Source organism: Mesoplodon densirostris, chromosome 5 (assembly GCF_025265405.1).
Source record: "Mesoplodon densirostris isolate mMesDen1 chromosome 5, mMesDen1 primary haplotype, whole genome shotgun sequence".
Taxonomy (NCBI): Eukaryota; Metazoa; Chordata; class Mammalia; order Artiodactyla; family Ziphiidae; genus Mesoplodon; species Mesoplodon densirostris.
This window is the reverse complement of record NC_082665.1, coordinates 123,169,908-123,187,748: the sequence shown is the minus strand read 5'-3', so window position 1 is coordinate 123,187,748 and position 17,841 is coordinate 123,169,908. Positions and strand designations below refer to the sequence as shown.

The 17,841-nt window shown below is 41.1% G+C and overlaps 1 protein-coding gene across 2 annotated transcripts in view; it reads left to right on the top strand.

Moving 5' to 3' along the window:
- RFTN1 (raftlin, lipid raft linker 1) overlaps positions 1 to 17,841 on the top strand; it is a 200,673-nt gene that overhangs the window by 62,635 nt on the left and 120,197 nt on the right. The window lies entirely within an intron of this gene.

The following is a 17,841-nucleotide window of genomic DNA, read 5'->3' as shown; positions in this document are numbered from 1 at the left end:
CTTTCGTGTGCCATACCCTGAAATGAAGCAAGTCTGGTTTCTGATGGTTATTTATAATCACTAGGTAGCCATTCTTATTCTTCTGGTTCCCGAATTGTAGATTTCCTGGCTGTGAACATGGTGCACACATCCATGCTGTACTTTTTTTTTTTCCCATCGTGATTACACTGCCACATTCATTGAAGAAATAAACGCTGCATTTCAAAGAAAGGCTTTGTTGTGATCAGCCTTTCAAGGAGAACACTGATCCAAGCAGTTGACTCTTGATGGAACGGAAACAAAACGCAGAACCTTGGAAGGAGCACCATGGAGGCCACAGTTGTGCAGAAGCAAGGACACGGTGCCCGTTGGTTTCTAGGAGTCCTTTTGTTCTGATCCTGCCGCACCCCTTACAGTTCTGTGGTACAGTGAAAAGAGCATGATGTGTAGTCCAGGGGTCTTTCAGAGTCCTGATTCTGCTGCTAGGTGTGTGTCTATGGCCAGTTGTTTAATCCCAGGGGACATCAAGTTAGGATCTGTAAAATGAGGGGACTGACTGGCTTGGGCAGTTAGGGAGACTTCATAGTGTCAAGGTTAAAGACATAGGCTCTGAATGCCTGGGTTTGAATCTTAGGTCCACCACTTACCAGCTGTGCAGCATTGGGAAAGTTACTCAACCTCTCTGATCCAGAGTTTCCTCATTTTTAAAATGGAGATAATAATAATACATAGCTCAAGGGTGGTTTGATAATTAAATGAGGATGCATGTAAAGCAAATAAAACTGTCTGGCATAAGATATATGTTCAATGGAAGTTAGCTATCATTGTTATCACTGTTGTTAGTATTATTTCTGAAATACTTCTATCATTGTCACAAGCATCATCGTCGTCATCATCGTCTTTAAGGGCTCTTTTAGCTATAAAATCCTTGGAAACCATGGTTCTCAGGAAAGCAGGTTAGAAAGCACTAAAACACTAAGTGGAAAAGAATATGATAGCTGGGGAAGAACAGGCTGCAGGGTCGTCAGATGACAGTTGACTTGTCCCCAGCCTGACTTTATCTACATTTCTCCACTCACAGCTGTCTCTAAACTCTGGGATGGATGTTTCCTACTCCTTGTCTTACTGAAGGGCTTGGCAATGCTGGCCACTCCCTCATTGTCACAGCTGAGACCAATATTGGTTAGTAAATCAAAAAAGTTGGTTTGTACAGAGAATCATTCATATATATATGTGTGTGTGTGTGTGTGTGTGTGTAATATGCCTTAAACATTTAATTTAGCATCAAACACAAAAATGTACATTCATGTGCCTGTCTCTTAGGTGTGAGGATGTGGTCTTTGATCATGTTTCTGATTAAAGATCTACATTATCTTTTTGTGTAAACCCTCAATATACCATCTAAACTTTTCAATTAAAAAATTTTTTTAAGATAGAGGGAGACCTTCGATGCACACAAAGCAATCGGAGTATAACATTGTACACTTAAAAGTTACTTCTCCCTTCCTCTCTTATTATTTTCTCTCTCTCATCCACTTGGACAGCCATTTCTCTTAGCAGCTCTCTCTTATGGAATCCTAAGAAACAACTCTCGTTCACTCTATTTCGGTTTATGTAATGATTGATTAAACTTCCCCTTTATAACCGGTATAAGTGGCATCGGCAGGCTTGGGACTGGGCCCAGCTGGTGCAGCGGAAGGTCGCAGGTGTATGGTACAGTCTGCCAGGCCGGGCGTCCTAGAAGGCAGGAGGGCTTTGGCTGACCCGGGGCCCTGGGTCGGAGGGGGGTCGCTTATGATGCTTTCTCCTGCTGCTTCTTCTTCCCTCCTTCTTGGCTTCTCTCCCACGCTCTCCTGGTTTTTACCCTACCTCTCTGGCTGCTCCTCTGCCTCCTTTGCAGATCTGTCCATCTTCGCTTGGCCACTGAACGTGGAGAGTTTGGCCATCTCGGCTGTAGGCCTGCTGTTCCCTCTGCGCGGTCTCTCGTCACGAGGGATTATCTGAGCCCAGGCCCTCAGTGAGCATTTATGCTTAGTAGATGATTCTTGGACTTGTATCCCCAACTCAGAGTTCTCTTTCTTCTGAGCTGCAGACCTCATAGCCGGTGGCCTACTTACTGTTTCCTTTCAGATGCCACAGAGCTCATTGCAACCACCATGACCAACACCCAGCACTGCCTATCACCGCCATCCATTCAGTCCCTGCAGACTGGAGCTCCAGGAGCTGTGTTCACCATTTCGCTCTCCCTCATCTCCCGGCCATTTCTTTGGTTTTGTTTTCTTATGGGGGAAAAAAAAGGAAGAAAGAAAGAGACTTGAAAATAGGGTCTCCTAAGAAGGGGAACAGATACTAGGTTAGTTTCTTTAGTGTTTGTTAACCCTGGGTTCAGAGTACCTGTCCTGTCTCAGGAGCAGTCAGAGACAGGTTGATGTCTACCTGGTGTTGTTTGATGAAACTAATTGCCTACGAAAGTCCCTGGATGCAGCACAGGTATGAGAGACATTCATACCTGACCAGGCTGCTGGCAGACTTCAGGTCATACAGCTAGTGAGGCGTGGCACTGAGATTTCAACTCAGGTAACCCCTGAGCTATGTATTTTTATTATCTCCATTTTAAACATGAGGAACCTCTGGATCAGAGAGGTTCAGTAACTTTCCCAAGGTTGCACAGCTGGTAAGTGGTGGACCCAAGATTCAAACCCAGGCATTCAGAGCCTATGCCTTTAACCTCAACACTGTGAAGTCTCTCTCATTACCTAAGCCAGTCCCCTCAATTTACAGATCATAACATGATGTCCCCAGGGATTAAACGACTGTCTATGGACACAGAGCTAGCAGCAGAATCAGGACTCTAAAAGACTCCCGGACCCCAACCCAGTGCTCTTTCCACTACACCACAGAAGTGCAACCTTGGCCGCTACACCACCCATCTCTGCCTTAGCCAGCTTTGAGACATCACCAACTTTCTACCCTATAATTCAATTCCAGGTTTCTGTTCTCTATTTGCATACATTGTTTAGAATTAAGACAGACTGAACTGCAATGGTAACAAAGTAATAATAAAACTCACTTCTTACTAATATGTGGGAATTCAGAATATCATGAAGCCTTCATCCTACCCTCAAAGGAACCAGGCAGGGAATCCCAGGAAGGGAGACGGCTCTGTTAAGTAGAAACGTGGCCACAGGGTTGTTTATTAAGTGCGTGAGGGAGAATTTGCATTTCTGGAATGTAACATAAATCATCCAGAAAATCCAGTCCAAAGCACTTCCAAGGACTTAAAATAGACTGGCAGGTCTATTGATATTTCTGATATGAATAATCTCAGCCACGATGCTGGCTGGCTGGTGGCCTCTGCAGCTGTTGCCGGTTTTGCCAGAGCAGTGATTTACAGGTGAGATGCTCAGTTTGAGATTCCCCGCGTGGGGGGAGAGGTGAGATTCGGGAGGGTGTTTGAGCTGCCGATGGAGTAGGGACAGAAAAAGGCTGCAAACCCACTTGCTCCAGAGGAGTGAACACTTTAGGAGCTGGTGTGATTGTGATACTAGGAAGTCTCCAAGGGCAAATATTCAAGGGCTCAGGGACGAAAACATTGAACGCGAAGATTGTAGGAAGTTTTGCTTTTTCCCCCTCCAATTTGGAGTAGTGACAATGAGTAAGAAGAAAAGATTTAATGTGCTTGAAGGCAGGTGACTCACTGATCCCACACTGTAAATATTCTGGCAGCTTTGCCCCGTTCCTTGGTGTTAACAGGTTTATTTTGGGAAGAGAAGTGACCTTACTGATGGCTGTGGCTAACGTATGCTTAGTAAGGAGGTAAATTGTCAGTTTAGTAAAAGAAGAGCAGGGATCATGTTTCTTAGACTGAAATAAGTTTAAAATAAATAAATAAAATAATTAATTAATTTAAAATAAAAGGTTCTAGATCAAGCCTATCCAGTTGAAATATAATGTGAGCCATAGATCTAATTTAAAATAAAATTAGAGGGCTTCCCTGGTGGTGCAGTGGTTGAGAGTCCGCCTGCCGATGCAGGGGACACGGGTTCGTGCCCCGGTCCGGGAAGATCCCACGTGCCGCGGAGCGGCTGGGCCCGTGAGCCATGGCAGCTGAGCCTGTGGGTCCGGAGCCTGTGCTCTGCAACGGGAGAGGCCACAACAGTGAGAGACCCGCATACCACACACACACAAAAAAATAAAATAAAATAAAATTAGAGCAGGGATCATGTTTTTTGGACTGAAATTAGTTTAAAATAAAAAATTTAAATAAGTAAATAAATAAATAAATTTAAAACAAGAGGTTCTAGAACAGATCTTGTCCAATAGAAATATAATGTGAAGCATGAATCTAATTTAAAATATTCTAGTAGCCACCTTAAAAAAATTAAAATAGGTAAATTAATTTTAAGGATATATTTTCTGTAGCACAGTATATTCAGAATACTGTCATTTCAACATGTGATCAGTAAAACACTCTGAGATATTTCACATTCTTTTCTTTCTATGAAGCCTTTGAAATCTTGTGTGTTTTTCACACTTCCAGCGTATCTCAGTTCACACTAACTGCATTTCAAGTGGAAGAGAGGAAGGAGCAAGGGAGGGAGGAAGTGTTAGAGAAAACTTAAGACGCCTTATGAGCACATAGATCCCTATCAGATCCTCACTGGCAATCTCCAAGGCCAAGCTTCCGGGTGGTCCATTTCAATATGTATCACTGGCCAACTCAGGGAAGTCCTTTTTCCTGCCTGGGTAATATCCATCTTTCCCTTCTTGTGCAAACTGTCATTGATAGATGGCATTTTTCTGGGTGTCAATACAAATTATTTTTTTTTTTTTGCCATGTTTCTTCTCTGTTTTATTATTCTGAAGAATATCCGTTGCCCATTATTCTACTTAATCTTATTCTCAAGCTTTTCCGCTCTTCCACTAAACTACATGAGAAGGCAGCTGGGAGGGACTTACATGCATGCATAGACCCCGGACACCATCAGGGGCCCCCCTTTTAATAGTGGGAACCAAAATGTCTCTTAAAATCAGTCTCCCGAGGCATCACAGACCCCCATATCTTATATGGCAAAAAATAAACTGGAGAGTGCTGATGACAATTTTGCATGCAAATTGTTTAGCGGAGCCCGTGTGTATGATTTTCTATTTCCATGCACCAATTTGGGAGCTTACACATGAAAGTAGTAATTGTTCATGCAAAGCTGAAAATGCAGGTGCTCGAAACCTTTTTTAGAGCATGAGACCTGTCTGGTCCTGTCCTCATTTGAGTTCTGTTGAACCTTTTGTGATGTCATACACATAAGAATTTTATTTATTAACACGCATTTGCAATATATGGAACTTTTGGTAAGTTTGTGAATGGTTTATTGACTGTGCCACAGAATACGTGGTGTGTCTCCACTACAGTAAGGAAAGGAGAATCCACTGATGTGCATTTGTTGGTGTGTCTGGGGATCGTGCCTTTGAACCTACGAGTGGGCTTCCTTTATGAGTAGAAGTTGTACTAAGCCTGGAGAGAGTGGGATTTATTCTGTCATAAGCACTTAAAACTAGTCTTGTGCATGGTGAATTTTTATGCTTTCCAACAGTTTCCATAGTGTATTATTTTATCGTATTATATTCTGAAATAAAAAATACTCTCCTAAGTAAAGACTTTATTGACATACCAATGTAAAACTCTGTTATAGAGTGGAGACCCTTATGATAATGACTCAGGATAAAATGAAATAGTAATATTCTCTTGTGTCCTGTGTAAATACCAAACTGAAGTGCACTTATGCCATTGGGGCACCAGACTTTTGGGGAAATTCATTTTTTTTTTCCATTTTATGCTGTTTGGGGTTAAGATGCATAATCTTTGTGCTGTCATTTGGTTGCCTCTGCAAAGTGAAATTTTTTACATTCTTCCTTCGCTTCCGTTGTCATATCAAATTTGATTTTTTTCCAGTGGCAGATTTTCACATTTGGGAATTATTATGACTCATAGCAGCTTTTTTTTTCTCCTTGCTGCTCTTGTAACTCCTGCTCATACCAGAGCGGAGAGAGGAAGGAAGGATGGAGGTGAGGTGTCCTTTCTCCTTGGGTGGCTGAGGTGAAGGGTTGGGTGGGAAGTGCAGGTGACACTTGCACTTGGTTAAAAGAAGGTTTCCTGGAGGTGCCTGGTGGCGATGGTTGCACAACAGTGTAAATGTACTTCAGGCCATTGAATTGTACACTTAAATATAGTTAAAATGGTACATTTTTATGTATATTTTACCATGGTTAAGAAAAAATGTTCATCACTGGGTGATGGTTTTCTAGGACTATTTATGGTTTCTTTCATTTTGGTATCGTGACCAATTTACTTTGGAGCCCAGAGGGGGGACCTCAGAGTTAACTACCCCCCCGCCCCCAGTAGCTGCAGGTGGCAGTTTGCATTGGCCTTTCTTTGATAGAAAAAGTACTGGTGCGGTCATGACGTGTGGCTGTACCAATCAATGGAGAATTTCTTCATTTAACAATGATTGTTAACGAGCTTTCTCCAGGCATTCTGGGTTGGCCAGCTTGTTGGCAAATAAACCTGGCCTGGGCTCTGGCCTGGCAGAACTTATTTATTGGGAAGGACAGAAAAAAAATTAAATGAATAATTTGTATAATTAAAAATAGTGATAAATGTTACAACAAATGATTGGTAGTAATCGTAAGAGCAGTGCTGTCCAGTGGAAATATATGTGAGCCCCATATGTAAGTTTAAATTTTCCTGTAGCCACATTTAAAACAGGTAGAAATTCATTTTAATATATTTTATTTAATCCTCAACTATCCCAAATGTTGTCATTTCAGTGTTACCAATATAAAAAGAACTTCTTTACTTAGGTATTTTACATTCTTGTTTTCGTGCTAAGTCTTTGAAATCTCATGTACATTTTACACGTATGGCACATTCAGTTTGGACTAGCCACATTTCCAGCGCTGAAGATTTTCAGTGCTGATTACTTTTATGCAGTCTTGAGACTTTATCATGGAAATCCATATAGGGTCTCATTTACATTCTAAATAGTTTCATTTCCATATTGTTTGTACATAGTCATTAGTGGCTGGTCTTTGATGCAATCAGTTTATTGTATTCTCAAAATCAAACTTCAGGAGTGTCAGCTATAGTGCTATCATGCTCAGTTAGGAAAATGGCATAAAATACTGATAACTAGCTTCCCTTCTGACTCATGCTAAGCTCTTCTTGGATCTGGTGTGGATGAGTTTGGTTAGAAATTCTGAAGACTTGGTAATCCTTCATGTCATCTCTTCTCTATAAAAAGTACTTTTAAGTCTGTGAAATATTTTATTAATACTCTGGGTTCAGTTTCTAGCTGGCTGCTTTTAATATCTGAATACTCCCACTGTGAGATCTAAGCAGCACGGTACCTGGTGTTTCTTGAAAAGCTTTCTTGATGAATCTTAGCCTGTGTCTTCTCTGACAAAATGGACTGGTGAGGTGAGATGAGCAATCATGCCATCTTCGGAGTTTGATCAATGGGTATCGTCAACGGGAATTATTCAGGCCCTCTCCTTACAAACACCAAGACATTGAATTTTTTATAGTACAATATTGTGTGTGTGTGTAATTCAGTGACTGTGTGTGACTCTTTGGAATGACAAGCAAACCAATAACAACTTGACCCTCTGCTCCCCTTTACAACCCCCCTTTTTGTCACAGAGTCTGATTGTTGTTGTTTTTTTTTTTTACATCTTTATTGGAGTATAATTGCTTTACAATGGTGTGTTAGTTTCTGCTGTATAACAAAGTGAATCAGTTATACATACACATATGTTCCCATATCCCTTCCCTCTTGCGTCTCCCTCCCTCCCACCCTCCCTATCCCACCCCTCTAGGTGGTCACAAATCACCGAGCTGATCTCCCTGTGCTATGCGGCTGCTTCCCACTAGCTATCTGTTTTACGTTTGGTAGTGTATATATGTCCATGCCACTCTCTCACTTTGTCACAGCTTACCCTTCCCCCTCCCCATATCCTCAAGTCCATTCTCTAGTAGGTCTGTGTCTTTATTCCCGTCTTACCCCTAGGTTCTTCATGACATTTTTTTTTTCTTAGATTCCACATATATGTGTTAGCATACAGTATTTGTCTTTCTCTTTCTGACTTACTTCACTCTGTATGACAGACTCTAGGTCCATCCACTTCAGTACAAATAGCTCAATTTCGTTTCTTTTTATGGCTGAGTAATATTCCATTGTATATATGTGCCACATCTTCTTTATCCATTCATCCGATGATGGACACTTAGGTTGTTTCCATCTCCTGGATGTTGTAAATAGAGCTGCAATGAACATTTTGGTACATGACTCTTTTTGAATTATGGTTTTCTCAGGGTATATGCCTAGTAGTGGGATTGCTGGGTCGTATGGTAGTTCTATTTGTAGTTTTTTAAGGAACTTCCATACTGTTCTCCATAGTGGCTGTACCAATTCACATTCCCACCAACAGTGCAAGAGTGTTCCCTTTTCTCCACACCCTCTCCACATTTACTGTTTCTAGATTTTTTTGATGATGGCCATTCTGACTGGTGTGAGATGATAGATATCTCATTGTAGTTTTGGTTTGCATTTCTCTAATGATTAATGATGTTGAGCATTCTTTCATGTGTTTGTTGGCAGGCTGTATATCTTCTTTGGAGAAATGTCTATTTAGGTCTTCTGCCCATTTTTGGATTGGGTTGTTTGTTTTTTTGCTATTGAGCTGCATGAGCTGCTTGTGTATTTTGGAGATTAATCCTTTGTCAGTTGCTTCATTTGCAAATATTTTCTCCCATTCTGAGGGTTGACTTTTGGTCTTGTTTATGGTTTTCTTTGCTGTGCAAAAGCTTTTAAGTTTCATTAGGTCCCATTTGTTTATTTCTGTTTTTATTTCCATTTCTCTAGGAGGTGGGTCCAAAAGGATCTTGCTGTGATTTATGTCATAGAGTGTTCTGCCTATGTTTTCCTCTGAGAATTTGATAGCTTCTGGCCTTACATTTAGGTCTTTAATCCATTTTGAGCTTATTTTTGTGTATGGTGTTAGGGAGTGTTCTAATTCTTAACACCTTAACTAAATCATGGATAAACTCAAGAGGGAAATCTCAGTAGGAGTAAAAGTACTTTTTTTTTTTTTTTTGCAATACGCGGGCCTCTCACTGTTGTGGCCTCTCCTGTTGTGGAGCACAGGCTCTGGACGCACAGGCTCAGCGGCCATGGCTCATGGGCCCAGCCGCTCCGCAGCATGTGGGATCTTCCTGGACCGGGGCACGAACCCGTGTCTCCTGCATCGGCAGGCGGACTCTCAACCACTGCGCCACCAGGGAAGCCCAAAAGCACTTTTTTTTTTTTTTTTTTTTTTTTTTTGCGGTATGCAGGCCTCTCACTGTTGTGGCCTCCCCCGCTGCGGAGCACAGGCTCCGGACGCGCAGGCTCAGCGGCCATGGCTCACGGGCCCAGCCGCTCCGCGGCATATGGGATCCTCCCAGACCGGGGCACGAACCCGTATCCCCTGCATCGGCAGGCGGACTCTCAACCACTTGCGCCACCAGGGAGGCCCCAAAAGCACTTTTTTAAGCTTCCATAAACCTAGGATCCTACAGGTCAATCAGGCAGGAATTGACAAAGCAACAGATGCTCATCAAATGAGTTCCTAAGATGCAGGCCACTGGTCCACAGATGCTTGTTAAACATCAGACTATCACTATCCATGATTTAGTTAAGGTGTTATGAATTGTGTTTTATGAAAGCAGATTGGTGGTTGCCAGGGGCTGGGGGAGAGAGGAATGGGGAATAACTGCTTAATGAATATGCATTTTAGAACTAGACAGAGGTGATGGTTGTATAACACTGCAAATGTATTAAATGCCGCTGAATCGTTCACTTTTAAATGACTGATTTTTATCTTAAGTGAATTTCATTCCAATTAACAAAATATGAAAGAATAAATAGTGTTTTAACGGTGTGGTCTCCTGAGCCTGGATGTGTTAAACATGAGTTTATTTGATAAAAAGATGACAGAAGTCTGAATTTGAAAATCCTAAAAGTTTTATGCCACAGATTTAGAAATAACACCGAAGACATGGGCTGCAAACATTATTTAAAAAATCGAATTCCTGAGACTTCCCTGGCAGCCCAGTGGTTAAGACTCAGCGTTTCCACTTCAGGGGCCACACGTTCGATCCCTGATCGGGGAACTAAGATCCCATATGCCGTGTGGCGTGGCCAAAAAAAAAAAATTGAATTCCTATTTTTTACTTATACAGTGAAAAACCCCACATCGAAAAGTGATTGATTTTAGTTTTTTGCTAAATTGGATCTACTGCAAAGTCCAGCCAGATTGATGTTATAGAAACGGTGGCCTTCAAGGAAATTAGAGAAAAAAAGATTTGGTTGAGCAGTGTCATTATCAGCTTCACCTGAGAAGGAAATGACCCGGGGGAGAGAGTGTCTGTCTCTCCTGTTGGGCTCCCTGGTATTGACAGATCCATTAGTGGGTGTAATTAGAAAAGCAAAGTTGGACTTTGAGTAATTAGGTTAAAGTCACAAATGATTGCTGGGCAAAATCATAGGAACTGTTGAGGGTCAGCGTGTGTTGCCTGCTGTGGAGACTTGAGTGAGATGTGAGGTCATTGTGCACAGTGCTTTCTTTCTTGTGTTGGAAGCTGGTACTTTGCCTGTAATGAAGTTTGAAGTAGCAGAAACATTGCTTTGGCTCTTCTGCAGATGTCTGAAGGGCTTCGTTTCCAGGGAATAAACAGGGCTGCAGAATGTCTGCTAAACAAACATAGTCATAGCAAAAACACAATCTCCTTTATCCCAGGAGTGTTAAGAAATATGTGGTTTGGTGGATTATGCTTTTTCCCCTGTTTTCCTTCCTTTCTTTTTAAACTCTAGGAATAATGGTTTATTTATTTATATGGAGTTATTTTCTGAAAGAAAAAACCCCCACTTATTTCAAAACAAAACCTTTGGGCTCTCATATTACCCAAAATACATTTCTAGCAGTATTTTCTGTGTTTTGATTTTTTAAAAAGCCTCTTATTGGTAATTGAATGAGGGAAAAAAGATTTCCAAGGGATTTGAAATATAGTTATGTGGTTCTAACCTCTTTGTTCATGTCTACATCAGTATAGAAAAGGGAGGGGTTTGGGATTAACATACACACACTACTGTCTATAAAATAGATAACCAACAAGGACCTACTGTATAGCATAGGGAACCATACTCAATATTTTGTAATAACCTATAAGGGAAAAGAATCTGAAAAACAATATACATATATGTATGTATGTATAACTGCATCACTTTGCTGTACACCTGAAACTAACACAACATTGTAAATCAACTGACTTCAGTTTTAAAAAAATATGATATATAGATACAATGCAATATTATTCAGCCTTAAAAAAGAAAAATCCTGTTGCATGCTGCAACATAGATGAACTTTGAAGAAATTATGCTAAGTGAAATAAGCCAGTTACAAAAGGACAAATATACGATTTCCCTGGTATGAGGTACTTCCAGTAGTCAAATTCATAGAGACAGAAAGTAGAAAGGAAATAGAGGCGTGTGTCAAATGCCTGCGGACATGTCCATGAAGACTTGGATAAGTCGTGATGATGTGGGAATGAGCACACTGGTAAGGTGGTCATTGCCTGACTGGCAATCACACCATCCCTTGGCAGCCACCATCAGGGATGGGAAGGGTGTGGGGCATCCATCCTCCCACGTTTTTCAAATGCCTCAGCCAGACACTGCGACCTACCAGGTCTTGGCTTTGGGCCATATGGGGTTGAAAATAAAATAGGACTTACTTGCCAAATCTAAAGATTAGGAGAGTTTCTATGAGGATCAAGATTTCTGACTTCTTGAAGGTAAGAATTAGATCTTCTGTCACCAGTGGGCCCACGTGCCCATTGGCAGTAACCAGTCTAGAAGGACAGGATGCCACCCCCTTGGGGAGGTGGGCCCTCCGTGTTCACTGCTCATCCCCTGGCTCTGTCTCTTGCTTACTTTATCCATCTGGGCCCTGGGGCCCCAGTTCCTGGCCTTGGGATCTGTCCCAGACCTGCTACAGGTCATAGGATGAGACCCAGCCCCTGCCAGGCTGGAGAACTGGGCTTTGCACAGCAGCAACATGAGTCCCCATATGGGAAGAAGACAGCTCCCTGAGCGGGAGCACGGGGATGTCCAGCCTGGACCCCGGCTTGCAGACTGATTGCTGTTAACTAAGTGTATGGAACAAGACAGTTTAGAAAGTGGAGAGAAAAGTGTGACCTTCAAATGGGTGTTGGGCCCTAATGGTGACACTTCCTCAGACTGGAGGGTAACACTGGCCAAGACAGCCCCATCAGTGCCTTCATCTTCAGCGGTGACTTTTATCCTGCTGCACCAGCAGCAGATTCTTTTCCTGCCTCCGTTTCCATCTCTCTACCCACCCGAACATGTGGTTGTTCCTTAATTCTCATTTTGGCTCTGGTTTGGGAGGACTCTTCAGTTCACGCTGGAAACATTGATTGTATTCTCTTCCAATGTCACTTTTTAGTTAGAAACTTGTACCTTAGTCTCCAAATTGAAATGATAACATCATTGCATTTTAAAGTTGGAAGCTCCTTTTGGAATTGCCTGTCCGGGGTCTTCATTTTAAAAATGAGGTACCCAAGAGATGGGGTGGGAATTACGTGACTTGCCCAAGGTTATGTAATTTGTAAATGAAATCAGGCAAATATTACAAAACAAAAATAGTGGAGAGGTCATTTTGATGGGTGGGGTGAGAAATAGACCAAGAGCCCTCGATTGGTATGTTCATCCAAACAGATAAATCATTCCCTTGTTTGTTTTCCTAGTAGTAATACTGGGGGATTGGTCACTTTACAAGAACCAGCGTTTCTTTTTAAGGTTAAGGTTCAAAAAGAAACTTGAAATTAGGCCTTTAATCACATTTACAGTTGGCGTTTTTTTTTTATTTTTATTATAGGATAGTTGAGATTCATTTTTATTTGTTTTTTAACCATGAAGCTCAACTTTGACAGCATGCATACCAAAAATTAAAGCTATAAAATTGCTGAGTTTTGACAGGAGATACATCCTTAGATTTGAAGATAAAAATTTTAAAGGTATTATGTTTCATTCAGGAAGCATTTAGCTATAAAGTGGTTGATGGACTAATATTTTTAGTGCACTGATTTGGAGCATGGAGGTGAAGGGCTGTGGACGGGGATGGGGAGGGTTTAATGTCCCTGCACCGAATTGTCATCAGCGGCTTCAGCGGACCAGTCCGTCTGCCACCTCCAGCACCACTGAACTCCGCTGTTCGGAGCTTCATCGGTTACGCACGCCTCCTTACAACCACTCTCTGATGGAAGGCAGGCCCACATTGTCATCTCCGTTTTATATGCGGAAACTGACCATTCACAGGCCCAGGATCGATGCCAGGGAGGAGCATAGGGCTGATCCTAGAATCCCAAGTCTTCTAAACACATCAGCTGCTTTTATTCATTTTTTAAATTATAGGATCATGCATAAGAGGAAAGAAACATACAAATTATCAAAATCTTGGCACAGGTTTATTTTACCATAGCAGAGAGAGTCTGAAATACTCGAAACGTTTACAAAATACCGACCTGTAGAGACTGACTTTGAAGTCTCATATTTGATGACTCACAGATGCTCTTTCTGTACAGTTTTATCAGAGAAGAGGGGATCTTTGTGCCGCGTGGTATTTTTAGGTCTGATGGATATTATAAAATTACCCTCCAGAAGGGCTTACACTCCTACCAAAAGTTCATGCAGTTTTTCAAATAAAACAACAGCGTCTGTGACACACACGCTCCTGTTGCTTCGTCATCGCCTGACAGTGCAGGAGACCTGCCCCTGGTTCCCCTGGAACAGCCTACATACAGGCCCACTCCTGTCATTCGCAGGGGCCTGGACAAGAGGGCAAGAGATGTTGGGCTGGGCCGGCACTGGGGTGAGGCAAGTGAGGCAACGTCTTTTAAAAAGAGGAGATCAGTAACAGGGCTGTGCCGAGCTTGAGGCAAAAGAAAAATCAATAATATGGATGCTGTCCTTAGTAAAATTTTTGATAGTTTGTTCATTGTGGACTTTCAGCATTCACGTTCACTTTTTAACATACTGCATTTAATGTTGATTCGTACTGGTTACTGAGTTTTTGGTGCTCCTTAAATGTTGCCCCTGCAGCAGTGTCTCCCCACTCGCCTCCCCCTAGTTCCTGTGCCGCCTTGGGCCTGGGGGTGCACACAGACTCGGGGAGAAGCCTGTGCAGACCCCCACAGTGGACCTGGGGCTGCCACAGCAGGGACAGCCAGGGTCCTGGCTGTGTGGAGTTGGGGTGCAGGTCACAGGTGGGTGAGTGCCCTTAGATCCAAAGGTTCCCTGCCCTTTAGAGGAGTGCCAAAGGGAAACCCTCTAGAAGGTAGTTCTCAGCCTCTTAATCTCCTCGAGGGCTTGTGAAGACATAGACGGCTCCGATTCCGATTCAGTAGGTCTGGGGTGGCGCCCAAGGGTCTCCATTTCCAAGAATTTTGGGTGTTGCCTCTGCTGCTGGACGGTGGGGCAGGCTTGGAGAGGCTGCCCCTCTGGCCCGCCGGGTTGCTGTGCCTAGGAGTGTGGACAGGCTCAGCGTTCTTTCCAGACTTACCTTCAAGATTTTTTTCTATCTGGCGGCATATGTAGAATGTAGTCTTCAAGGGAAAGATTGCATGCTTTCCAGCTTTCCTGGCCAACCTTATCTTTGTCACTGTTATCATGGCGATTTCTCCAGGATGCTAGACACTTGCTTTAGAATGAATCATTGCTGTAGATTTTTCTTCCTGTAAATTTCTTGCCTGATGTATGGAAGTGAGGGCTACAGTGGCTGATGAGTATTCTTAAGTACCCCTAGATTTTGTTTTTAAGTTTGTTTTAAAGTAACACAGTATTTTTAAAAATACATGAAAATTTTAAATATTTTTCACATATAAAGAAGAAAATTAAAATGTCTCATAAACCCTCCACCCAAACGATTGCTGTATTGACGGTAATAGTATTGAAAGTACAAAATAAAGTAAAAACTACCTTCTCATCCTCACCTCCCTACTCCAGTCTCTTCAATATTGATGTTTTTGTTATTTCTTCCAGAAAAAAATTTTATTCATGTCTATCTATCCTTCTAATTTTTTTATACTAAAGTATCCTTCGATAAACACTGTTAAACACCTTGTCTCTTAACTTAGTCGTGGATCTTGGGCACATTTTCATCCGCATGTAACACATATTAATGGTTCAGAGGATTCATCATTGGGGTGTCCCAGTGTTGAGCTAGCCCTCCAAAGAACTCCTTGGTTCTAGGTTTTTGCTGTTGTGATGACCCTGTAGTGAATATCTTTACCCGTATATCTTGAGAAACATTTAGGAGTCCAGCCACAGGCATAAAACTCAGTGGCGAGGTTGCTGGACAAAGTGCAAATGCACTTTTAGGATTGAGGGAAAATACCACACAGCCCTCCAGAAAGGTTCAGCACTATCAACCGCCATGAGCACGACTGTTTCTCCAACATTCTTGCCCACGATGGAGATCACAGAAGTAAAAGGAGAAAAAAAACAATTCAAATAGCAATAAAATATAAAATAACTAGGAATAAACTTCCCAAGTATGCAGTATCTATGTGAAGAAAATTTTAATATGCACCCGAGGGACTCCCAAAGAGTCTTGAATAAATGAAAATCATGCAATGTTCTTGGATGGAAACTTGCAGCGTGATGAAAATATCCGTTCTCGGGAGGTTGATGTTGTTAACTTGCTGTAAAATATTGTTTGGCTTCAATTTCCAATTCCTGTGGATTAAAAAATATAATCAAATAGTGTGAGGGGGAGCAATAAATTAGGAGTTTGGGATTAACATATCCACACTACTATATATAAAATAGATAACCAACAAGGACCTACTCTACAGCACAGGGAACTATATTCAATATCTTGTAATAACCTATAATGGAAAAGAATCTGAAGAAAAACAGACATATGTAGATATGTATAACTGAATCACTTTGCTTGTACACCTGAAACTAGCACAACATCGTAAATTAACTATACTTCAATTTAAAAAATGGTTAAAAAGAAAAAAAATCCATTCCCTCTCAGTTCAGCTGTAATTTGAACATGATCCGATAAAAGTATCAACAAGTTTTTTTTTTTGAGGGACAATTTGATGACCTGATTTTAAAGACCATTTGGAAAAACAAATAATTGAGAAGAAACAGGAAGATTCAGAAAATAAACAGGAAAACAGGAAGATTCAGGAAATAGCCTGACCAGATTTTAAAACATAATATGAAACTAAAATTGTTAGAATAGATTAATAGATCACAGTCATAGACTTAAATATACTTAAGAATATAATATATGATAAAGGTGACATCTCAAATCAATGTGGAAAAATGGATAAACTGGGGGTGGGTGGGAAAGGTTGAATTCATATTGCATAAATTCCAAATGGAGCAAAGATTTACATGCAAAAACTGAAATATTACTACAGGAAATCACAAGAGAATTGTTTTATATTCCAGGTCTCTCTGCTATGACATAAAACTCAGAAGCCATTGAAGGCAAGATTGATAAATTCAGCTTTATTTAAAAAAATCTTCATGGCAAAACCCGTGTCATGCAAAGTCAAAAGACAATAATTTGGGAAAGATATTTGCAACTGTTATTACAAATAAGAAATGAATTTCCTAATATATAAAGAGCTCCTACAAATCAATAGAAAAAAGACCAATAACCCAGTAGAAAACTAGGCAAAGATTTTGAACAGTTAACAGAAAAGGCAACATAAATAGCATTTAAACATGAGATGTTTAATAAGAAAAAGTACAAATTACATAATGAGAAATATAAATTACCACCTCACAGTGATCATTTTTTTTGCTGTGAGATTAGCCAGGGCGTGGGGAAAGAAATACCTTTGTACCTCACTGATAAAGGCAAGCCCTTACTGCACTGTGGAGGAGATTTGGCAGTCTCTAAAAAAATTACAATGCATTTATCTTGAGCCCAGCAATTCCACACCTAGGAATTAACTTTTTTAGGTATACCGTACATGAATGCATGTGAAATCATGTAGGAGTGATGTTTTTCATTGCAGTATTACTTATGAAAGCAAAAGTTTGAATAGTCTGTGGTACCTCACACAATGGAACACTTGTGCAGCTGTAAAAAGAATGAGGAAGAGCTCTGTGTACTGCCATGGAATGATCTCCAAGAAAAGGATACTGTTAGTTGATAAAAATGGATAAAAAGCTGGGTTGTAACATTATCCTACCATTTGTGTAAAAAAAGTGAGATAGATATATAAACTTATTTGTGTACAGATTCAGCGATTATTAACATATATACAAAAGAAAATGGATAATACTGGTTGCCTCTAGGGAAAGAGCCTGAGGGGCGGGGGATTGAGCTGGAAGCCTTGTCACTTGAATCTGTTGACTTCTGAAATCTTGTCTGCCCTTCTCAAAAAGGTTTTTTTAAACCCCAATTTTAAAATAATTCAATTGGGGGAAAACACTTATTTGTTTTGTTTTGCATAGTTCTAATGTTGAGTTAATTTGAGTGTCCTTTTATGTATTGATTACCCTTTTATGCTTTTCAGGAAATTGCCTGTTTGTATGTTTTGCCCATTTTTCTTGTTTTTGTTCTTGTTTCTGTTTTTTGCCTGTTAAAGAAATTACCCTTTTGTCTTAAGTGGCACGGAAATGTTGTTCCAGTCTGTCTTTGGACTTTGTTATGCTGCTGCTTTTTGCCACCCGGCAATTTTACGTTTGTGTGCAGTTGTCATCGTCTTGTGATCCTCCT